This window comes from Colobus angolensis, unplaced genomic scaffold (genome assembly GCF_000951035.1).
Source record: "Colobus angolensis palliatus isolate OR3802 unplaced genomic scaffold, Cang.pa_1.0 Scaffold295, whole genome shotgun sequence".
NCBI lineage: Eukaryota > Metazoa > Chordata > Mammalia > Primates > Cercopithecidae > Colobus > Colobus angolensis.
The window spans coordinates 2308224-2333112 of NW_012116210.1; the positions used below are offsets into that span (position 1 = coordinate 2308224).

The 24889-nt window shown below is 43.4% G+C and overlaps 1 long non-coding RNA gene across 1 annotated transcript; it reads left to right on the forward strand.

Moving 5' to 3' along the window:
* Nucleotides 1-1234: 1234 nt before the first annotated feature.
* On the forward strand, nt 1235-24680 carry LOC105516940. The gene is made up of 4 exons (XR_001002580.1): nt 1235-1460; nt 1860-1968; nt 23664-23795; nt 24563-24680. It is a non-coding gene; the product is annotated as an uncharacterized LOC105516940 (long non-coding RNA).
* Nucleotides 24681-24889: the final 209 nt, after the last annotated feature.

A 24889-nucleotide genomic window follows, 5' to 3' on the forward strand; every position in this document is an offset into this window, starting at 1 on the left:
CATGTACCAAGAATTCATTTGCTTTTGTTGCTAAGTAGTATTCCATTGTGTGGAGGTATCAGAGTTTGTTCCATCTTTTGCCTATTGGACATTTGGTTTTCTTCCTCGAGTATTTTGCCATTATGAATAAAGACCCTATGAATATTTATATGCAGGTTTTTGTGCAAATATAAGTTTTGATTTCTCTGGGATAAATGCCAGGAGTATGACCGTTGGGTTGTATGGTAAGTGTTTAATTTTGTAAGAAACTGGCAAACTGTTTTCCATGGTGGCTGTACCATTTTACATGTCCACTGGCAATGTGTAAGAGATCTAGTGTCTCTGCATCCTTACCAGCATTTGATATTATCACTATTTAAAATTTTAGCTACTCTAAGTGGTGTGTAGGCATATATTATTGTGGTTTTAATTTGCAATTTCCTAATGACTAACGATATTGAACAAGTTTTCTTGCTTATTTGCCATCTGCTTATCGTTTTTGGTGAAATAACAGTTCATGTCTTTCAGCCATTTTTTAAATTGGATTTTTTTTTTTTTACTGTTGAGTTTTGAGAGTTCTTTATATATTCGAGAAGACACAAAACGTTTGTCAGATATGTGGCTTGCAAATATTTTCTCCCAGTCTGCAGGTTGTCTTTTCACCCTCTAAACAGAGTCTTTCACAGCACGAAGCAAGTGGAGACTTTAAATGGCCATTTCAGAAAAGCCTGACCTAGCCTTGAGAGTGCCGGACACGGTCACTCCACTGGTTCCTGCTCACGAGGGCAGATCACGGGTTTAAATCTCATTTGCCTGTGCTAATTCAGCTTCACAATAGCTCATCCACCATGGGCTTAATGCTATTCAGTGGCCACAGGTGAGTGTGTTTCAGTACATCACAAAAAGATAAGCTGAGAAAGAGTGGCCCACTGCTGCCAGAACAGCTTGAAGGGCAAGTCCCCACTGACCCAGAGAGTGAGCCAGTTGCATCACCCCCTTAGAAACCTGGAAAATGCATCATCATCGGTGTAGAGCAAGAGCCAGCATTCAAAACACCAGGGGGCTTATCAGGCCATTTCACCACAACATCAAGTAACAGGCAGACTTGAATTCATCTGGCGCCGTTGACCAACACAGAGAGCCAAAACACACACGGAATTCAAAATCAGAAATAACCCCAAGTTTGAGTCATCCGATGTGGTTGTCTGCATTGATTACATTCACCAGATAAAAGTCCAATGCACTCTGCGGGGTGAAACAGCCTCTGCCTCAGGTTGGGAGTTGCTGCCATGGAGACCACAAGAGTGGAGATTTTCTGACACACGGAAAGGAGTGGATTACCGCTCCTTCTTATGTAAATTTCCATGGAGGGGAAAAAAGATTAAAAGGAAAATAATTCTGCTTTAGTCATTTTCATTTAAGGTAATAAGATCCTTTGATTCCATCTTGGAGAAGAAGGCAACAGCTGTTTGTCACAAATGGTAAGACATTTTATTTGACATTTTGCAGGAACTCAATCTTTAGCTGTAATTTTGACCTAATGGTTACACTGAGTTGTTTTTAAGAGAAAGATAGATTTTCTTGAAGCCAATTGGCCTCAGGAATGAAGAATGAAGAACTAATTGTACCAACCTCAGTTTCTGAAGTGGACAGGGAAATCTTACCTTCCAGCCTCTCTATGTTCAGGCTGAGTGGGTCAGAAGGAGAGTGTATTAGGTAAGAAAATTTCTCAGCATCATTTAATGAACACTGGATTTATCCTTTTGTATTCTGGCTGTAGTCCCCAACTTTCACGTGGCAACGCACCCTCACCTCAGCTCTCAGCCCATGTGGTCCCCTTGCTGAGCACTTTAATGAATGATTGCATCTCATTTTCACAGCTCTTTGATGCACCTGCTATTATTACTCTTATTACCATTTTCCAGTGGGAAGCTGCTTCTTGGGCAGGGTGGATTTCCATCTGTGTCTCCTTTTTGGTGTCGAAAGCTGGTAAGTGAGGACACCAGGATTGGAACCTGGGTAGTCGGAGTGCAGACTCTCTATTTTCAAGTCTTCCTGCTCTCTGCTTCTGGCAGGTTCGATGTCCACTTTTGATCTTCACCTACATTCCAGAATAATAGCTACTTTTGGTTGTTTTCTCAGCAGCACAAGAGAAGTGTGGAGAGATTTTTAGGTGAGTCATCTAGAGAAGTTAATCTTATTTTGGGAATTCTACTGGAAGCTTCAGGTGGGGAAAATTTTGTTATTTTCTGTCCTCCTCTAGGTTCTAAAAGAAAGGGAAAAAAGATGGCGAGAGTAGAAAGATGTGACTGTATTCACCCTTTGTCAGGTGATGAGTGATCAGCTTGCAAAAGCAATGAAGTTTGCAACAATCCAGAGAACCAAACTTTCAGCTGCCAGAGATGGCATCTGGTATCCTGGGTACATCTGCCTGTAGGACCCAGAAAGAGCTGGAAGCCAAGTGCATGGATCAAGTCTGTAGAAGGTGGGAGAGCCAGGAATCAGGTGTCAGGGGGCGTTTATTACCCATGGAAGCAGGTTTTTGTCAATTCCGTTCACTGCTGGATCACGAACACCTGGAATGGTGCCTGGCCGGGTAGTGGCTTAATAATCATTGAATCAATGAACGAATGAATGAATGGCTGTAGTAGGTGCTAGCAGCGCATCCTACTTCTTCTATCACCATGAAGGTGAAAAACATCATAAACGGGAATTCAGACAAGCCTCAGGAATTTTCAGCTGCCGTATATCTTGACTTGATGCTTCTAGTAGTTATATTATTTGTAATTCAATCTTTCTTTTTAAAATAGTTGACCAAGTGTGGTGGCTCATGCCAATAGTTCCAGCACTTAGGGAGGCTGAGGCAGAAGGATCGCTTGAGCCCAGAAATTGGAGACCAGCTTGGGCAACATAGTGAGACTTCATCTCTTAAAAAAAAAAAATTAGCTGGGTGTGGTAGTGCACACCTGTGGTCCCAGCTACTCTAGAGGCTGAGGTGGAGCATTGCTTGAGCCTGGGAGGTTGGGGCTGTAGTGAGCTTGGATTCCATCACTGCACTCCAGCCTGGGTGACAGAGCAAGACCCTGTCTCTAAAAAAATTAAATAAATAATAAAAAAAATTAAAAAGTAACTCCCTTTTCTTTATTTTCAGGCTTCCTTCCCACCTGCTAATTCAAATGCTTTACAGCCAAAAATATCTTACCTTGATCCTGTTTTTTTCTGTATAACCTCTCTATTTCTGTTTCTTTCAACCGAATTTCTTCGGTCATCTACAGTTTTGTTTCTACTTTTCCTTTTTCTATGCATGCCTCAATCCATTGCAAACTCCTCAACCTGCCCTAAGTCCCCACAACTCCGCCAAAAGTAATTCTAACATTTTACGAATCTAATACATCACAGTTTTTTAAAAAAAATTTTAAGAAGTATACTTTAGTTGAATTTGAAAAAGTTGCCCACTCATGTTAAATATTTATTTCCTTGTGTCTGGGATATCATTTGATTCTGATTCTGTTCCTAATTCTCTGACCACCCTTTCTTCATAGATTTCTCTTCCTTTGTTCAGCCTTTCACATCCTTAGAGTTCCATCCTCTGGTGATTGTTTGTCCTGTTCCATACATTCTCCTTATGTGAGCACTGTGTTTTAGCTCATGAATGGTCACATGACCCAGCCAGGTCAATCAAAGTCTTCCATGGTACTTTTGTTTCTTTCTTTATTTATTTACTTATTCTTCCACATGCCATCTCATTTAACCTGGGACTTTTGTCAGAATTATCAGGAAAGATATTCTCCTTTCTTGGTGACAATTGACTTTTAGGATCGCAGTAGTCTGGGGCTGCCAGGGACCATGTTCTTCATGAGCAGAGAGCCTGGCTGAGAATAAAGTCAAAACATGAGAAAGCAGGATGGAGAGACATACTGTCATCATGTTACCCCTGGATCTAACCATATTTGAGGCTTAAACTAATCCCAGACTCTAAAATTATGAAACTAACATATCTTTTTAAATAAGTTAAGCAGGTTTGAGTAAGGTTTCTGACACTTGCAACCAACAGTCCTGAAAAAGATACCTCTACTTAGTCTTCCTATTTCCAATTTCATAACTCCAACTTCCCAATGCTGCCAGAAGGAATGATATGAGATACAGAACAGGTAGTGCTATGGCTCTGTGTAAGACCTCTCAATGGCTCTCCAGAGACTATTCAGGAGTGTGAACTCAAAAGCCTTGAGGGAGCAGGCTGATGGCATAACTGAGGGAAACAGTTCAGGTGTAAGATAATAGAAAAGAGGGGACCCAGCGTTCAGCCCTAGAGTATGCTCTGCCTCCAATCATTCATACTCAGAATGCAAACCCCAAGTGCCTACCAAACAGAACATGTCTGGAGGTTGGATTTAGCCTCCAGCCTCCAAGTTTGCAACCTTGTTGCAAGTTTAAGCTCCTTCAGACAGCCCTGGAGGCCTTTGTGATCAGGCCTCTGACACTTCACAAGATTCGTTTTCTGTCATTAGATGCTGTAGTGACACTAAGTTGGTGCCCACATCATGTTCTTTTACAGTCCTATGGTTTTGCTCATGTTGGCCCCTTACCTGGGACCTCAGCCCACTCTATCCTTTCTATCATGATCTTCATCTCATTAAATCCCATTTGTTCTTTAATATTCATCTCAGGTGTCACCAGCTCCAGGAAGCCTCCTCTTGATGAGACAGGTGCCCCTCCTCCATTCTCTCATGGCCTGCTTTATGCCTCTCTGTCATTGCCCCTGACGTATACGGCAGACAATGTTGATTATTGACCTACAATCATTCCTTCTCCTGCTTACTTGCTGGCAGAATTTGCCTCTCTCAATGAAAGCTGAAAACACCTGATATTCTCTTTCCCAACCTGCCTTATAGCTAAAGTCTGGGGATGTGATTTAATTCTCAAAGAGATAAGATGGGAAATCTGCCAAGGAATTCTTGGAGAAAATTTTCCTCCATGACTACAAAGGAATGATCTTTTTCATGTCTGCCACTAGATGTAGTTTTGTGAGGATGTGATGGTTGGAGCTACAGCAGCCACCTTGAAGCTTTGAGGGGGAAAGCCAAGAGAATCATAGAGGTGGTGAACTGGATCCTGCCATTCCTGAACTGCCGAACCAACCTGGGAACATTCTCCCCCAGATTTTTGGATATGTGAGATATAGTAATAATCCCTGATGCCTAAGTCACATTTTGTGTGTGTGTGTGTGGGGAGGTGGGGGCGGTATTCTCTTACTTGCAGGCAAACATATTCTAAATGATTCAGCATACTTGTTCACATTGCCTGTGCACTTTCTATTCTATTATTCTGTAAGTTATTTGTGGGGATAGATGATCTTATACTCTCTGGTCTAGCATAGAGTCAGAATTCAGTAAATGTTCACTGAAATACTCTTTTTTTGCATAATTTTTCCACTGAGAGCTCCAGTAAAGGGTGAGTGCCAGATAACATCTGTCCCATTTTGGAGATAGCCCCTGAGTGTTGGAGAGTGGAAAATATGTCAGGGAATGTTACATGACTAACACCCCAGGATTTATGGGAATGAAGAATCTGATACAAGTGTTACATCATCTTAGTGGAATCGACTAGTGCTACTCAGATTGTTTATTCAGACTTTTCTTTACGTGAAAGCTTACTACCAAGCCCAGCGTGTATGTCAGATGAAAGTGTGGTGTGTTGGTTGGAGAAGGGAAGGGATGATGGGGTGCTCACAGTCCCCCTCATCCATGCTGGGCCTGTCTCCTTTCTTGCTGTGATCCTTGCAGCCCCTTCTCTGACCTCCTCCCCGGGGTCAGTGGGCAGACAATTAAAGCTGCTTTTATGATCTTGAATCCATCAAACCCCTTGGTCTTCCCTTGGTCCTCAGCTCTTTTATTAAAAGTTGGAGGTCACCATTAGCCTTTTGGAAGTCTATGAGATTCCAATTTTATTGGGGTATTTAGAGCACTGCACCAGCTTTAACTAAAAATGGTGCAGCAAATCAAAAAGGCAAAGCCATTTCGAGGAATCTATTTGGCAGTCCCAGTCCTTCAAGTACGTACATTTAATTTTATGGTTTGTAATACAAGTTCATTGAATTTTTCATACCAAAGGAAGCCTTTGTATTTTGGAAAGCTCTATAAACTAAGAGCAGACATTCTTATACAGCATTTGGGCTCTTTTGTTCTTTTTTTTTTTTTTTTTGCAACAAGGTCTTGCTCTGTCGTCCAGTGTAGAGTGCAATGGGGCTAACATGGCTCATTGCAGCCTTCACCTCCTGGGCTCAAGTGGTCCTCCCACCTCAGCCTCCAGAGTACCTGGGACTATAGGTGTGCACCACTACACCCAGCTAGTTAAAAAAAATTTTTTTTGGAGATTGGGGGTGGGTCTCACCACGTTGCTTAGACTGGTCTCAAATTCCTAGCTTCAAAACCATTCTCCCACCTCAGCCTCCCCAGATGCTGGGATTATAGTTGTGAGTCACTGCGCCTAACCTCTTTTGTTCTTAATAAAGGGGAAAAAATCACTTGAGGTTCCAATATTGACTCACAGAGAAGCCATTTCCCTTTCACATTTCTACACACTTGTTAACATAAGTCTGAGTCTTCTCAGATCTTCTGACTGAAATTTAGGTAGTGGAATCAGATCTTCACATGATCTAGATCTCGGAGTTGGAAAGAATAGTGCTCTCAGGGTGGAGGGTTTGTGCAGGGCGGGGTGAAGGATGTTATGGGGATAGCATCATACCTAGATCACTAATGATCACATGCAAAAGAAGGCCAGTCTCTCTCTGTCTCTGTCTCTCTGTTTTCTAAAGAGGAGATTAGATTGTATTTTCATTTTTTCATGGCCACTGGCTTCCCTTTAGCTTCAGGAAAGTAAATTTTAATCTCTCAACCTGGATGAATTGCAACCCTGACCAACAAACTACCAGATACACTCAAGCTCTTGGCAGAATTGCCCTCACTTTTGTGAATCCTGTCTCTTCCCCCCGGGCAGCAGAGTTCCTGAAGCCCTCTCAGTTGCAGTCTGTTCTTTCTCCAAGATGTTTCCCAAGATGAAAAGATGCCGTTGTTTTCCTTGTTGATTAACAATACAACTCTGAGATCTTTACACTATTTTCTTCGTGTTATAACTCCTTTGCAGCCCATAAAACATCCCTCTGCCTGCCCATTCATCCAACAGATATTTACCTTTTATTTGCCAGATATTTTTCTAGGAGCTGAGGATACTGCAGGGAACAAGTCAGGCACACCCCTGTTGGCATAGAGTTTACATTTTAGCTTGGGGACAATAATAAACAAATAAATACTAAATATAATGTCATATAGTGAAAGCACTATGAAGGAAAATTGTGGTAGCTACGAGAACGAGCCTCTGGGATCTCATGCTGCAGAGCGTGAAAGCGACTGGGAACCCTGGCAGCTGCATTCAGGAATGCATCAGTGTGTCTGCACTGAGACTGGTTCCCCTCAATGTCCCAGTGTGGCAGGGACACTGAGGCAGACTTGGGATTTCTCGATGGGAAACTTTGGCTTGAGTACTCTCTGAAGGCCTTGCTGGAATTTTTGTAGAAGTGTATTCTAGTCTGAAATTCTTCCTCTCTCCCACCCTCCTTTCCTTCCCTCCCTCCTTCACTTAGGGGCAGATCTTCACTGCAGTTTGACAGCTCTCGCCACCAGTCCCAGTTCGCTCCCTTCATTTTCTCATGTGTGTTTCCTGTAATAAAAGTTCACATTTCTTTTTTTTTTTGAGATGGAATTTCACTCTGCCACCCAGGCTGGAGTGCAGTGTCATGATCTCAGTTCACTGAAGCCTCTGCCTCCTGGGTTCAAGAGACTCTCCTGCCTCAGCCTCCCAAGGAGCTGGGACTATAGGCACCTGCCACCATGCCCGGCTAATTTTTTGTGTTTTTAATAGAGATGGGGTTTCACCATGTTGACCAGGCTGGTCTTGAACTCCTTAGGTCAGGTTATCCACCCACCTCGGCCTCCCAAAGTGCTGAGATTACAGGTGTGAGCCACCACACCCAGCAAAGTTTACATTTCTTATTCCATTCTCAAGCTGACACAAGACTAATGCAGCCTGCAAGAATAGAGAGTGATGTGGAGTGGGGGCTACTTTAGGTAAGTGGCCAGGGAAGGTGACATTGTCTAGAGACTTGATTGGAATGAGGAAATGATCAGAGCAAACCCCTGGGAGAGGAGCATTTACAGCAGAGGGAAGAAGTCAGAGCATTCAGACTCAGAGACTTGGGTTTCTGTGGGTTCCCTTCAAAACTGCTGAAGGGCGGCAGTGGGGATGGGTCCCCTCCAAACTTGCTCCCACCATCTCCCTTCCATTTGGAGGGCTCTGTCTTTAACCGCTTTGCGTATTTGGCTTTACCTAAGATTTCATGTTAACAAAGAGTTCCATGTTTAAAATAAACATGGTGTTTACCCTGGAAACCACTGCCGTGGAGGCACTCTGTGTCTCTGCCCTGTTTTATGACTCTGTCAGTTCACTGGCCATGCAGAGAATGGGCAGTGGAAGAAATTACCTCTATTTGGAAGCCTCATTGTTCCACCGAGATACTGGATTAGTGTGAGGCAGGTGTAGATAAGGGGAATTAGAGTAAGTGATTAAAGGACTTGATGCATGGACTCTCGTAGAGAGGGTGGGGCAGGATCATTTGGGGGCTTTTCATGCTCAGCTCAGCAGTGCTGCAGTTGGACAGCAGCCAGAGGAACTGGCATATATCAAGTAGACAGAAGTGGACAACGGATGGCTGTGAGTGCTAAGGTTTGGGGAGGGAGTGGGAGTTAAAGGGTAGCCTTCTGTGTGAACCGAGAGGAGTTTCCAGAGGCAGTGGAGGGTAACAGCTGTGCTCAAGGGCTTCTGTTTCAAAATGTAAAATGTTAACATTGCCCAGAAGAAAGATGATAGAATTCACCTGTTACCGGTGATTGGTAACTGGGTGTATAAAAATTTCCTGGCACTTTGTTAGTGACTTCTTTGGTGGTAAAACTTTATCTCTCCCTCCCTCACCCCCAAAGTTTTCAGAAGAAAGAGACTGGCAGCCTTAATGCAAAGGCTGACCTGGATGTGAGAGGTTTTATATTCGGTCCTTTTAGGCTGGGTAGGGAACACCAGAATTGCTGATAGAGAAGTGAATGTGTAACACACTGAAATGAAGGTATGTTCAGCCAGTGAACTCAGGGAATCCTTGAGGTATGTTTTAAAATCAAGTTTGTTTATAAATGAGAGGTTCAACCTCAAAGCCTTAAACATGCAAGAGTCTGTTGTCTCATATAAAATATTTTGGAGATGGGTAGTAAGTACAGGGCTGCTAAGGCAGCTCCATGCATTATCAGAGATCCAAGAGCCTTACACTTTCTGCTCTGCCATGTATACTTTCCATCCTCAAGGTCCAAAATGGCTGCTAAAATTCCTGCCACTACATCTGGATCCCAGGCAGCAGGAAGGAGAAATGGAAGAAGACTTGTCCTGTCCCTGAGACAGCGTCATTCAGCATGTTCCATACAACATCTCTGCTTATTGATCACTGGCCAGAACTTGGCAGAGATGAACAATAAGGCCCTTTTATGTTCTGCTAAAGACAAAACGATTAAAGAGCATATGTATTTACAGTCCACCTGATTTTAATAAAGGATTGAGTGCAGCCTAAGGCATGTGCATGTTATCCTGCAGGTAACAGGGGCCACAAATGGGTTGAGGCTAATGGAACATGGCTGAAGGGACTGAGCCAGTTCTGAGCCTCAGGAGGCACTGCTGTTTCTTCTTGCCCTTCTGGGACTTTCAATATGGGAAGAACCCACAGTCTTGGGGTCTTTTTCAGCCTGGGTTCCAGAATGAGATGCATTCTGAACATGAAGATGGGGCAGTTCTGAACTTGACCCATCACCTGAAGCCAAACTGTCCAAACCACCTCTCAAAGCTATGAGCAACAAATAGGTGCTTATTTTGTGTGCCTCAGAGATTTGTAATTGATATACAGTGTCACTGTAGCAGAAACCTGTGAATGCCCCTGGTAACTGGATTCGTCTCTATTCTCTCATACTGTGAGTGCTAGACAGGGAATGTGGCCAGTCCTACCCGTTCGGTATACCAGGTGACCTCGGAGATAGTGGGAGGGAAATGCCACACAGAAATGTCATTGCACAAAACAGAAATGCAGTGCTCATCAGCATGTGACAGCTGGCTCCCAGGTGAGCACCAGGGATGGTTTAGCTCAGGGACTCTCAAAACTCAGCACTACTGACATTCTGCTGTGGGCGTCTGTCTGGTGCATGGAAGTTCAGAAGTGTCCCCGGCCTCCACCCACTAGATACCAGTGGCACCTTCTCCCTCCTATGCTGCGACAATCAAAAATGTCTCCAGATATTGCCAAATATACCCCACGTGGCAAAATCACTCCCAACTGGGAACCACGGATTTAGCTGATTTGGCTTCAGTTCTTCTGTTAAAGTTAAGACCAGAAAATGACAACTAATGACACCACTTATTGAGCATGTACTGAGTTCCAGGCACTTGGTTAAGCATTTTCAGGGATTAGTTGAATTGGGAACGTTTATGTATGAGGAAGCTCAGGACAGAGAGAAGTAACTTGCTCCGGTAACATGTTTAGTCCACGGTAGAGCTAAGGCCAAGCTGTCTGACTCCAGAATTCATGCTCTTGACCATACTCCATGCTGCCTCCTCGAGAAATTAACCCCTTGGGGGAGTCAGGAAAAGATGCATCGACATGAGTGTTATCCTTGTGACTATCACTTGAATTCTGTCTGTGTGTCTTATAGTAGCAAAAACGGTGTGGGCTTGTTCAGGTGCGATTCTCGCTCCCCTTACATAGCTGTGGAATAACCTCGATAGTCACCGTCATACTTCCCTGCCTACGTGAGTGGGGCTACACAGACTGCAGGACGTACCCAGCCTCTTCAGGCCTTTTCTGGACAACTCATTCCTACTTAGTGAAAACGTGTTTCCTGCACCTCTTTGATGATAGAGATAAAAAGCCTTAAAAAGGTTTCTACCCATTAGTCTAGCAATTCCGCTTCTTGGAATTTATCCTTAGGAAGGAATCAAATATGTCAAATCAAACAAAGAGTTATGCATAGGATATTTGATTTTAGTGTGATTTGCAAGAGCAAACATTGAATATGATATTGGGCAAATAAATTACAGCATGTCCAGATGGTGGTATGTTCGACTTGTAGATGAATATTTTCTTCCAAGGGAAAAACTTCATGATATATTATTCTTTGAGAAAAAAAAAAGATTTGAATACCATGTAGCATATGATCCCAATTTTGGAAATTGTGTATATATTACACCATCATATTGAACAAGCAGGGACTTGCAGGATGCAACAGAAATGAATCGTATTTTTGGTCTCCCACTGTCTTGTCAAGCTTGTTCTGCAGTATTTATTCTGCTCCTTGATGAAAGTGGGGCAAGTTCTACAACGTCTTTGTCGCTCTTATCTAAGAAAACATCATCCAGTTACTTCTTCCACAAAACCTAGTCTCCATTGGTAGTTAATATGCCCATTCCAGGGTAAGGACCCAAATCCTCCCATTGACATTGCAAATGAAAATTTCCTCCCTCTCCCAGCTTTGCTGTATTAGGCTGGCACCTGCAGTGAGAAGGGGTTGTGGGGCTGTGCGCCTCTATATTCGTCACCTGGTGGTTCCATTTCCCATACCCCCCCACCCCTTGGCTTCTCCAGGATTGGCTAGGGCAAGGGGGGAAGAGAGGAGGAAGGCGGGTGGGAAGAGACTCACTCCACTGGTGGTGTTCTAGCCATCTGGGGTTGACAGATGACTCACCTCATGGGTTCCTTCATGGGTAATTTGCAGCCACCGCCCCTTATCTGCCTTTGCTTGATTGGGAGCATGCATCTCTTCTGACTGTTCCTCCACTGCTTCTCCCTCACCCCCTAGCATCTGGCGCCACACCTCCTAGGCCAGTTCTGCTCCGTAGGAAACTCACACATGCTTTGCCCTGACAAACTCGGGAAAAGCAAGTCTCCCTCAACACAATCACCTCATCTCACTCCATCCTCAGACAACTGGCCTGCTGCCATCTCTCGCCCTTTAGATTTCTCAGGGCGAACCAGACATCAATCCATGGAGTCTCCCATGATCAGGGAACATGCTGCAAGTCTTCCAGGAGGTCCCATGGAAGCACCTTCACCTAGGCTTGAGGTGAGAAGAAACAGCCTCTCCTCAGGAGGATAGGGAGTCTAGGGATTGGCAGCTCTCTCCCCAAATCCTTGTCTAATCCCAGCCCAGCTCCAAATTCTTTTTTTTTTTGTTTTTGAGACGGAGTCTTGCTCTGTCACCCAGGCTGGAGTGCAGTGGCACAATCTCAGCTCACTGCAAGCTCTGCCTCCCGGGTTCACGCAATTCTCCTGCCTCAGCCTCCTGAGTAGCCAGGACTACAGGCGCCTGCCACCACGCCTGGCTAATTTTTTTGTATTTTTTTTAGTAGAGATGGGGTTTCACCATGTTAGCCAAGATGGTCTCGATCTCCTGACCTTGTGATCTGCCCGCCTCGGCCTCCCAAAGTGCTGGGATTACAGGTGTGAGCCACCGTGCCTGGCCTCCAAATTCTTTAAAGTTATGGTGGTGGATAGATTGGGGTTCTAAAACCTGTTTCTGACTACCTCCTGTGTAAGTCTTTGTGGTCTTCCACCTTCCCTTAGAAATGGGGTGCAGTTACTCTTGGTGTCTTGGAGCCCTGGCTGATACTGAAACAGAACCTGTTTTAATATCCTGTTTTGCACAAACACAGAATAAAGAGGCAGACCGTATGCCTATCAGTCTTGCAGAGGCCTCCGGGAGAGAGAAGATGGGGAACTGGATAGCATGATTTCCAGGGTTCCTTCCAACCCAGAGATTGTATGGCAGGCTGGCAGGGAATAAGAGAAAGCATTGGACACATTCCCTGACTGTGCTATTAGAGAGACAAGACACACACTAAGCACCCTGGTAGCAGACCATCACAAATGCTCTTGATGGTAATATAAATGTAATAACAATAAGTATGAACAATCAAACCTTGAACCATTTGGAATGAGCTTTATGTCTCAGAGAATAGGGAGGAGTCAACTCACTGCTGTAGAAAGTTGCTGAGAGGAGGTAGATGTCAACTAAACTTGGTGTTCCGAGAGGACGCCTTTAAACCTCCTTGGCCTCTCCTCCCGGGCACTTTGCACTTGTTTGTTCTCCCAAATGCCTCCTTGCCAAATCAGTCCGGTCCCTGTAGTTGGAGTAAAGTTGTCATCTTGCTATTGCACTTTGTCTACACTCCTTCTGTGCATGTTGTCTCATAATTGAGCGGAAGCCTCAGAAGGTCAAGGGCTTCTTTCTTTATTCACAGTGATATTTCCTCTCTGGGCCTGGCACATGGGGACACACACACATGCGCACACGCACACATGCACGCGCACGCACACACACAGCATGCACACACACATGCACGCACACACGCACACACATGCACACACATGCACATGAGCATGTTGATATTATTCTTTTGTCCATGGCGCTGAGTTAGTGATTGGCTGAGTCAGGGCTGGAGCTGGGTTTCTGGGTTTCCACTGCACAGCTCTTTCTGCCTCCTCCCCTGGACTCTCCACTCTCTGGCTTCCCGGGTCTCTGGGCACCAGGAGCCTGGAAAGCACTTCGCTGGATATTCCAATTCTGTTGGCATTTGTGACTGAGGACATGTGCCCAAATTCATCCTGTGCGTTTCCAACTCAGAGCCTTCTGGAACGGAGGTGCTCCCCAGAGGCAGGGAAAATGCAGCCTGAGGAGATGGGTCACAGAAAGCTGCACACCCGGCGATGGTATCATGCTGAGCAGAGCGGGGGCCCTCCCGTCCCAGTGGCCCTCCCTTCTGTGTGCATTTAATGAGCGTTTGGCTGCATTTCAAGGAGACCTGGCCTTGGGCACGGGGCATGGAAATGAACTCCTGAGTGAGCTCTCTAGGAGAAAAATAAAGGCCTGGCCTTGGGCCTGATTGGAGCCCCATGACTCTGCCAACGCTGTGTAGAGAAAAAGGCAGTTGTGTTGAGTTACTGCATTTTAAAGTAGAGGCTTTTTTGGTGGAAAAAAAATTTTATGGGTGGAAACCAAGGCTCAGAGAGGGTGTCTGATGCCCAAGTTTATGCTTCTGGCTTCGCAGTAAATTCAGTCACCCTTAGACTCTGTAGAACCACTACAGAGGCCAGCTGGAAAGAGGTCTGGATCCCTGCCAACCTCGTTCGGTGCCACCTCAATTTTGGGGAACTCCTGGCCTTCTTGGGTGAATTATAATAGATGCTTCTGCACATCCCTGTGCCTCTGCATGTATCCCTCTGTGAGCCTGTCCCTGGAGAGGCTGCACCATGTGTTTATCATCCCTGGATTTCCAAGAGAGGGCACATTGTGGGCCCACAGGCATCCCAGGGTGGGGGGGTCACTGTCACCAGGACTGGCTTTTCCAAGCAAGTCAGGCCCAGCTCTTCCTGCCGATGCACCTCCTTTCTCTCTCCTTTTCATCTCCTGAGCCTCAGAAAGCTGAGCAGTTTCTGCTGAGGATACCATCCTGTTAATTCTAGGAGGGAAAGCCTGCCAGGAGCAGCCAAAATTTCTGGCCCATTTCCCAATGCATAGGACAACTGGGAAATCACCTAGAACAGTGCTGTCCAATAGAAATGTAATGTAAATCACACATTAATTAAAAATTTTCTAGTAGCCACATTAAACAAAGAAAAAAGACACTGGTGAAATCGAGTGTAATAATATATTCTATGTAACCTAAGATATCTAAAACATCGTTTCTGCATGTAATCACTATAAAAAATTATGAATGAGATACTTTGCATTTTTTGATATTGAGTGTTCAAAATCTGGTATGTATTTTACACTTATGGCACATCTCAATCTGAGCTCTAAGTTTTCATAGAAAATATTTGATCCACATTTCAATTTCATAAAATTTACAATGGAAACAATAGAGCCATCTCTCTGCATTGTTCTAAACGTAATGTTTTTTCAACAACTGAATTGTCTATTTAAACATTTACATTTACATTAATTAAAGTAAAATTTTAAAAAGGCAGTTCCCCAGTTACACTCGTCACTTTTTGAGGGTCAAACACAGGCTCTAGAAGATGTGGAGGAAGCTCTGGCAGAACAGGACTGAATCAGGTGTGTTAGGCTGTTCTTGTACCACCATAAAGAAATACCTGAGATTGGGTTTTGCTTTTTGTTTTGTTTTGTTTTGAGACTGAGTCTCGCTCTGTCACCTAGGCTGGAGTTCAGTGGCGTGATCTTGGCTCACTGCAACCTCTGCCTCCCAGGTTCAAATGATCCTCTTTCCTCAGCCTCCCGAGTAGCTGGAATTACAGGTGTGCACTACTGCGCCAAACTAATTTTTGTATTTTTAATAGAGACTGGGTTTTGCCATGGTGGTCAGGCTGGTCTCGAACTCCTGACTTCAAGTGATCCACCTGCCTCGGCCTCCCAAAGTACTAGGATTACAGGCATGAGCCACCATGCCCATGCAAGACTGGGTAATTTATAAAGGAAAGAGGTTTAATTGGCTCATGGTACTGCAGGCTGTTTAGGAAGCATGGTGCCTACATCTGCTTGGCTTCTGGGGAGGCCTCAGGAAGCTTACAATCACCGTGGAAGGCAAAGGCGGGGGCAGGCGTTTCACATGACAGGAGCGGGAGCAAGAGACAGTGTGTGTTGGGGGAAGTGCCACACCCTCAAACAACCAGATCTTATTGAGAACTCACTCATTATTGTCCTTGGTGCAAGGACAGCACCAAGCCTTGAGGGATCCACCCACCGTGATCCACTCACCTTCCACCAGCTCCCACCTCCAATACTGGGGATTACATCTCAACATGAGATTTAGACGGGACACATCATCAGGGGAGAAAGCCCAATGGCTCTAAGGGGTGGGGGCAGCTTCGCTCATTGTTTGGTGTGTCAAAGTACACGTCTCACTTATTTTCCTCAGAGTTTCAGGGATTGAAGGTGGGTGGCAGTCATGGTGGAGGCTGGGCTAACTTCCAACACAGTCTTCAGTGGGATTTCACGTCTCTGCATTTTCAGCAGCACGGGGACGTTTGGGCAGCACTGATTTTGCCAGGGAGACCGGGAGGACTGGTATTCTGGGGAGAGTCTCCTAGGTTCAGGGACCCCAGAGAATGCCTGCAGGGTGTCGAGGCCCTTTGAGCGGAGAAAGGGAACCGCTACTCCCCCTCCTGGTAGCCAGAGGAACAACAGTCCTGCCGGGCTGCAGTGATGGCAGAGCAGAAGGCAGCCTGTTCCAGGGTGGAGGCGGGTGGACAAAGGGCTGAGGAAAAGCTGCATCTTTTTTGAATTTCCAAGTCTCAGAGCACAGAGACCCTTGACTTTGGAAGTACGATGACATGAGTACAGAAAGGAATCTTAGAGAGCAAGATTATTTAATGCAGTTTGGCAATTTTCAAGTACAAAACAAAAATTATTTATTTTTCCCTACATTTTGTTAGGAATCTGTAATCACCTTCAGAAAGACCTCACATGTGAACATATACATTTTCAGAAATGACATATCAAATCCGCCAGTCACCTACTCTATAAGCTGAAATTATGTACATAGTACAATAATGTACATAGTAAAAAATTCAAAGCACACCGTAAGCTATACAATGGAAAGTAAACATTCCCTCTTCTTCCCTTGAACATCTCTTTAAAATGTTCAGAGAAACTGCCAGGTAGTAGCTGCTCAATAAATGCTAGTTTTTGAAACATTGTAGGTGGGCCAAAAAACTAACGGCAACATAAATATTTGATTAAACTGCAAACCAGTGGGGCCATGTGTGAGAAAAGGAGATGTGGCAGCCAGGTTGAGCAATGCTGCTTTGGAATTTGGTGCTTTTGAATGCTGTTGTTTTTGAATTTTGCTTTAAAAGTTATTCACACCCTCTACCAAACACTTAGAGGAGGCACTCCGACTGTGCTTATCTGGAAGCTTCTGGAAACAGGGTGCCCAGGATAGTAAGGCAGGGAGGGACATTGCTTTTCAGGGCCTATGGCGGGCAAGTGGTGAAAGGGCTGGTCTTGGATGCGACAGACATGCCCCAGGAAGGAAAAAGCTATGAGCTATGTTCTGTCTTGGGCAGCTGGGTTACATCACTTTAGGCCAATTTAATCCAACCAACATTCAGGCTAGTGGATGGGATAAGAAGAGACAGTTTTTATCTTCAAAGTGTTTGCATCTGAGGGCAACAAAAGGGCACATCCACCTACTATAAAGTAATGCAGAGAATGATGGTCACTGATGACAAATTTCCCTGGAGTCCAAAGGAAGGGTCAGCAAACAATGGTCCACAGACCAAATACGGCCACCACCTATTATTTTTAATAGACTTTATTTTTAGAGCAGTTTTAGGTTCACAGCAACACTGAGTGGGATGTGTAGAGATTTCCCGTTTTTTCCTTGCCCTCACACATGCACAGCCTCCCCCATTATCAACTTCCCCTACCAGAGGGACACGTTTGTTACAGCTGATGATTGGCACATCACTGTCACTCACGGAGTCTATAGTTTACATGCTGGATCATTCATGGTGTATATTCTATGCGTCTGGACAGATGTATACTGATGTGTATCCACCACTGTAGTATCATCAGAGTAGTTTCACTGCCCTAAAAATCCTCTACGCTCTGCCTCTTCATCCCTTTCTCCCCACCAGCCCCTGGCAACCACTGATCTTTTTACTGTCTCCATAGTTTTGCCTTTTCTTGAGTGTCATGTAGCTGGAATCACACAGTATGTAGACTTTTCACACTGGCGTCTTTATTTTGTAATATGCACTTAGGTTTCCTCTACGTCTTTTCATGACTTGATAGCTCATTTCTTTTTAGTGCTAAATACTATTCCATTGTCTGGATAGACCGCAGTTTATTTATTCACTCACCTGCCTAAGGGCATCTTGGTTGCTTCCAAGTGTTGGCAATTGTGAACAAAACTGCTCTAAACATCCATGTGCAGGTTTTTGTGTGGACATAAGTTTTCAACTGTTTTGGGTAAATACCAAAGACAGCAATTGCTGGATCATATGGCAAGAGTATGTTTAGTGTTGTAAGAAACCGCCAAGCTGTCTTCCAAAGTGGCTGCACCATGTTGCATTTCAACCAGCCATGAATGAGAGTTCCTGTTGCTCCACATCCTTGCCAGCATTTGGTGTTGTCAGTGTTCTGGAGTACAGCCTGTTTGTTTTTGAAAATAAAGTTTTATTGGAACACAGCCATGCCCATTTGTTTATGTATTATCTATCACTGCTTTCATGCTACAACAGCAGAGTTGGCTGGTTATGACAGAGACAGAATGGCCATGAAAAAAAAAAGCCTAAAATATTTACCACCTGACTCTTTTCAGAAAAGGCCAATGCCTGGTCTAATGGAACAGCTATTTTCAATGGAGAAGTTGTGTAGGTGTTGGAGTGGCTCCTTGGAATGGAGAGAGTAAAAAGGGGAGAGATTCCAGACACAGGAAACAGACTGAGCAAGGACGGGGTGACCTGGCCAGGTTGGGGAAATGGGGCAGTGTCAGAGACTCAGCTCTTTAGGCCTTTCCTCAGCTCTAAGCTGGAAGGAATTGAATCAATTTTTCCACCGCTTGTAGAAAAGACAGGATGAATGAGCTGATGTCTGTAAATGCTTCAAGCAAGATATGAGAAAAGCATCCCTTCACGCAAAACGCTATTTCTACTTTATTGTTAAATGGATGCTAATTTTTCTGTTTTCCTTTTCTCTTCCCAGCCCAGTTTGCCAATTTCATCCTTCCTATTGTTTTGCCTTAACAAAACAAAACATACCAGACATACCAGCACAAACCGTAACGTGTTTACTTACAGAAACGTATTTTCATTGTTTTTCAAATAGGTAGTTCACTCCTAGGGTCCAAAATTCAAAAGGTTTAAAGAGCGTACAGAGAAACATTGCCCTCCTATTTTGTGGCCTTCCTGCTCTTCACCCTGGAGGCAGCCAAAAGTACCAGTCTCTTGCATTGTATATCCTTCTAGAGATATTTTCTGCAGGTACAGATATTGGTGCAGATATTATTTTTCTTTCCTTTATCACAAATGATCATTTTATATGTATATGTATACATGCTATCTATAGATCTCATATATATATGGGTACCGTTTTGCAGTTAGCTTTTTCCCTCTTAGTAACAGTTTTAGAAGTGTTTCACATGAATGCATCCAGAGCTTCCTCATTCTCTTTTTATTCCTTTTTAGTGCTTCATCCTGTAGATGTATCCTGTTGTGTTTAAGTGTTTTAGTGGCAAATCAGGGCTGTCACTGTCTCCCCGTTTCTTGCCATCATCAAGCCCTGGATAGTATTTATTGCTGGGTTCAGGGTATGGGGTCAAAAGCAGTGGCTGGGTTCATGGTGCTGATGGCTTTGAAACAGTTTTTTTGTGGCCCTTTGCAGGTGAAGTGAGAGAGAGAAGAGAACTAGATTCCGGGAATCCTGCTGGCAGGGTTCTTCGGCCTGCTTTGGCTGCTGGGGTGGGGTTTGGCTGCCTAGGTGCCATTGCCCTGTCCCTGTGATTTCCCTTCCTCAGGCTGCTGGTGGGAAAAGGACCATTGGAAATTGAAGACATCAAGATTATTCTGATGTAGTGAGATCAGGGAGGCTCTACGGTGGTGGTGGCATTTGGCAGGTGTCTTAGCCATGGCTTTTTGATTGAAAGTTACAAACACTCATCTCCAACTAGCTTAAGCAAAAAGGAGAATTTATGGGTTTATGCAGGCAAACAAAGACATTTAGGACTTGTAGCAGATACCACCAGTTACTTACGCAATGTGCATTTCCTCTGTTGTCTCAATACGCCCAGTTAAAAATACTCAGCTCTTTGGACTTCCTTGCAGTGAGGGGTGGTCGTGTGACACTTTTCTGAACATTGAGATGTAAGCAGAAGGCTACAGGTTGGGTTTTCTGGGAATATATTATTTTTCTGATGAAAAGGGCTACACTCAATGGGCACATGCTTTCTGCCCTTCCAGTGTGGAATGTGGATATAACTCGAGAGATGTAGCAATCATCTTGGAGCGTGAGGAGAGTGATGTGATGGGGATGGTGGAACAAAATGGTCTTTGACGTCATCATGGAGCCAGAACAGCAGAGCTTGTCCACTGGCCTTTTAAACACCTGCTACCCTGCTAAAACACAAACTCCTTTGGCTCAGCTCTGGAATTGGGCTTTTACTACTCACAGAGGAGCGGAGGCCTTGTCCTAATTCAGGGCAACTGGATTCTGGGATTTGTATAGTGTCAGTTTGCTCTGTCTCTTTCCAGTTTATTCTCTTAGAATCCTCCATGAGGCAAGGGACATGGAATCTACCCTGTCAGCTTCCAGTCCAGGGGGAAGACAAAGCTGGCTATTCCTTCGATTCCAACGTGGAGAGGAAAACTCCAGGGAAGACATCTGTGTAGTCTGTCTTGAAGGGTCTTCCTTGAGGCAACTGCTGTGGATCAGAGGATGGGGTAATATGATCAACCACATTACCAGATCAGCCTACCTGGCGGATGGAGGAGGGAGCAGTTTCCTAAAGGAGGAGATGGAGTATTTTACCAGGAGTGGGAAAAAGGCAGGCAGGCAGATGAAAACAACAGATGGTCCTTCAGCAGGCCCTGAAGGTTTAGATGAGTGGAGAGGAAAGTCAAGGTGATTTCAGGGGGATGGTCACCTCCTCCAAGAAGCCTTTTCAGACAGCCTGACTTAGCCACTTCTCTCTCCACACCATCCACTTTTGCTTCCCTCATGGTAGTACATGCCACTGTCTCTTCCTAGCAATTTTGAAGGTGGGCACTTCTTCTGGTTGATCCTGTATCCCTCCCATGACTAGCATGTGGTGGCCACTCATTGTTTAGAGCAGTGAGTGAAGGGACAGGGGGAACAAAGACACAGAGGAAGAAAGTCACAAGAAAGACTTCGGTATGCTTGGAATCTTGAGTGTATGATTAAAAGCCTAGCAAATTCCAAGATTCTTAAGGTGGGTTAGGGTTATAGCATGGCCCTGAATGTCAGGCTAAGAAGTTTGTGCGATGGACGGTAGTGAGCCGTTGAAATCTTTTGAGCATGGGAGTGGCAAGGGCAGGGCTGCTGCACTCCTGTGCCTTGTTCCTTTGACCCCTGGCTGCTGTCTTTCTTTTCCATTCTCTGGATTCTCCATGATTCTTCTTGGTCTGGTTCTTCATCTGTCTTGAACACCTTTAGTCCATGTTTCCCACCCATGCTTTTTTTCTCCTCAAACTTCTTCACCAATCAGTTCTGGGCTGATTCTGTTCTCTGTGAGGGGAAAGGACAGTTTACCCTGGTGCCAAGTGAGTGTCCTTCCCAGGAAGCTTCCATTTGAGCAGCTCTTGGCTGCCCTCTTCTGGGAAATAGTGGATATAACCACCTGCTCTTTTGGAACTGGCTAGAAAGACTCTGGTAGCAGCCTTGCCTCACGATGAGACTTCTGTCTTTTTGTATCTGCCCACCAGATCCCCTTTAATTACTTAAAATCAGTAAGGTATTTTTTGAGTGCCTACGAGGTGTTTAGATTTGTCTGGCGATAGCTACGTATAGAATAGAATGCTTCTGACTTCCCACTGATCTAGATATTGTTCATCGTGGGATCTAAGCCTTGCATAAATGTCTGAGCACTTCTTTTGCTAATTTACATGTCTGTCCTATTTATTTGACTGAACTGAGGTCACTTTAGTTTTGAAAGCCATTGAAGAGGTAATGTATTTGAACTTTATAAGTATGTAAGGCTTACATATTTATGTTCCCCGGAGAGTATCTTTCCCCATAAATCACACCCTGATGCTTTCATCAAAGTACAGACGTCTGTGCACATATTTTTATTATTCACAATGGAATCAAGGCAGTGCCCTAATTAATGATTTTGCTAAGAGGCAATTGCTGTTTCCAGGGAACTCGGACTTGTAACATGGATTCGAAGCCATTCCTGGGGTTTTTTGAGCTCATAAAATGACGGATACACATCCCAACAGGACATCTGACTGGATTCTTGGCCTCACTGTCGGTGATAGAAATACTTTATTCTGAATGAGTTGCTTTCCTCAGGCCAAAGGCTAATTGCCATCCCATTCTGGTGAGCAGACTCTCACTCAAATGCCTAGGCTCTGAAACCTGTAATCTCTTCACAGTACTAGGACAACATCTTCCTTTCCTGGATCCGCATCTGGAATTCCCCCATTCCTCCATTCATTCAAACCCAGCCCATTTTTTCAAGACCTACTTCTAATATCTTTTCTCTGAGATCCATTCCCTGCATCCTGACTTTTCTTTGTTCTAAACAATAACACTTCTGTAGTTTGTGGCATTGACTTAGCGAAAGTCCTGTATTATCTTGCAACATCTTTTAATTTTTAAATAAACCTTATTTATACATTTTGTACTGTCATTTAACTTTACAAAAGTTTATGTTTCATGTCTTTAATTGAATCATAAAATCCATAATGCCAGAAACCATATCTTACATTTGGTTGTTTACCCCACAGAATGTTGAATATTTATTGCTATATATTCAATAGATGAGCAGCAAATGCTCTTGACTGGTGGCTTGTTGTATCATTTGCCTATCTTAGCTCTAATTAGTATACTTGCCTGAGAAATTATTTACAAAAGACAGATTGGCCCAGGCCATCATTAACACTTCTCTGGAATATTTTCATGCATTTAGATGCTTTGCAAAATGTATTGCCCAAATGGCACTGTGTGTTTATGTGTGCACATAAAAAAGAGAAGCCAAATTAAAATCATCCTTTTAATTTATTGTTGATGCATGATTATTTTAAAATTTAGTTTTAATTTTGATTATACACATACATAATTTTCAGGGTCAAATAATTTTAGAAGGCATAATGAACAACAATAGACTCTTCTCTTGATCTATCATTTCCTGCTTCCTATAATCAACACGTTCAGCTTTTGCTTTTAGTTTTGCCTCCATGTCACTGGTATATACTTATAGTGCTCCTTCTTTTTTGCCTAACGCCTTAAGCATTAACTGTTAGCCTCCCACTATTTTAGCACTCTTTTACCACTTCTACCATGCCCTGCCGTGCACAGTTCCTGAACCCCTGGACCCCCATGCTCCCATTATCCCACCACTGTTATTTCATAATTTTGCTTAGGTTAATATTCAGTGTGTATACTTTCCTGTCCCTATAAATACTCTTCACAGCTGAAATGTGCTTACTTTTATTTTCTCGCACAATCTTTAGGTTTTCCTGGAGTTAATAGCTCTATTGTTTTTTCTTCCTTTGTTTTGTTTTCTATCACTAATTCACTCCAAACTTTCTCCTCGGTTGTTTACATTTCCTCTCAATACACTCACTCACATCAGGTATTCTAACAAAGCCATCTCTTGACCATCTTTCCTGTGCCCTGCTGAGCTGCTCCAACCTGGACTAGTTTATTTCCAGGCTGAGTACATGGCTGTATTTGCATCTCCCTTCGCCTTTATCTCTGGGATTTCCTTTGCTCTTTCTTGGATTGATGTTCTCATTTCCCAGACTCCATGTCTTCCTCTTTCTTGCTTTGCCTCCTAATTTTGGACTTACTTAGTAGCTGCTTCTTCTTCTTCTTTTTTTTTTTTTTTTTCCTTTTTCACATCAGATGGGAAGTGTGCCAACATCACAACAAGGTTTGAGGTGGGCACATCTCACGCACAGACATGAACACCCAATCATCACGCTTATAAACTACAAAAGGATCTCCAGTAGCTTCCTGAGAATGGGCTCACGGCAGGTAATTGTTTTGAGACTTATGTCTGAAATGTTTGTATCCCACCCAAATATTTAATTGTTAACTTTGATAGGTATAGAATTCTAGGCTAGAAATATTTTTTTCTACAGAATTCTAAAGTCATTGTTACGTTATCTTTTTGCTTCTAATGGGGCTGTTGAGAAATCCACAGTCATTTTGGTATTTTGAGCAATCATTTTTACCTTTTTCTGAAAAGTTTTAAAACTCCCTCTTTTATGGCTATTGTTCTGAAAGTTTAAGATGATGGAACTTAGTGTGAATTTATTTTTATCTATTGTACTGAATATTTACTGTAACTTTTAAGTCTAGAAACTCATGCCCTTCAGTACTGAGACATTTCTTGGATTATTTCTTTTGTCTTTTTTCTTCTATTTTTCAAGTTCTTTTTCTGAAATTTTAGTTACTCAGTTGATGAACTCCTAGAATGATTTTCTATATTCCTTATCTTTTGTATCATATCTTCCATCTCTTTGATTTTTCATTCTACTTTCTAAGAGATTTCCCTAAATTTACCTTCTAACCCTTTGGGTGAAATTTTCATTCTGGCTGTCAAATTTGAATTTATAATTCCTCTCTTGTTTTACAATTGTTTTCCTTTTGCTAGAACATTGTTTTTGTTTAATAAATTACAATAACTTCTCCTATTTGTCTGAGGATGTTGATGATAGTTTCCTTCTGAAGTTTTTATTTCCCTGCAGAGTTTTCTATAAGTTGCTTTTTTCCCCCTCCTAGTATTTTGACCTTTACAGTTGACCCTTGAAAAACATGAGGTTGAACTGCCTGAGTCTGCTAATATGTGGATTATCTTCTGTTTCTGCCACCCCTGAGACAGCAAGATCAACCCTTTCTCTTGCTTCTTTTCTTTAGCCTATTCAATGTGAAGATGACTAAGGTAAGGACCTTTGTGATGATCCACTTCCACTCAATAAATAATACATATAGTTTTTCTTCCTTATGATTTTCTTCATAACATTTTCTTTTCTCTAGCTTACTTTATTGTAAGAATACAATATATAATACATATATCATAAAAAGTGTTTAGTGATTGTTTTATGTTATTGGTAAGTCTTCCAGTC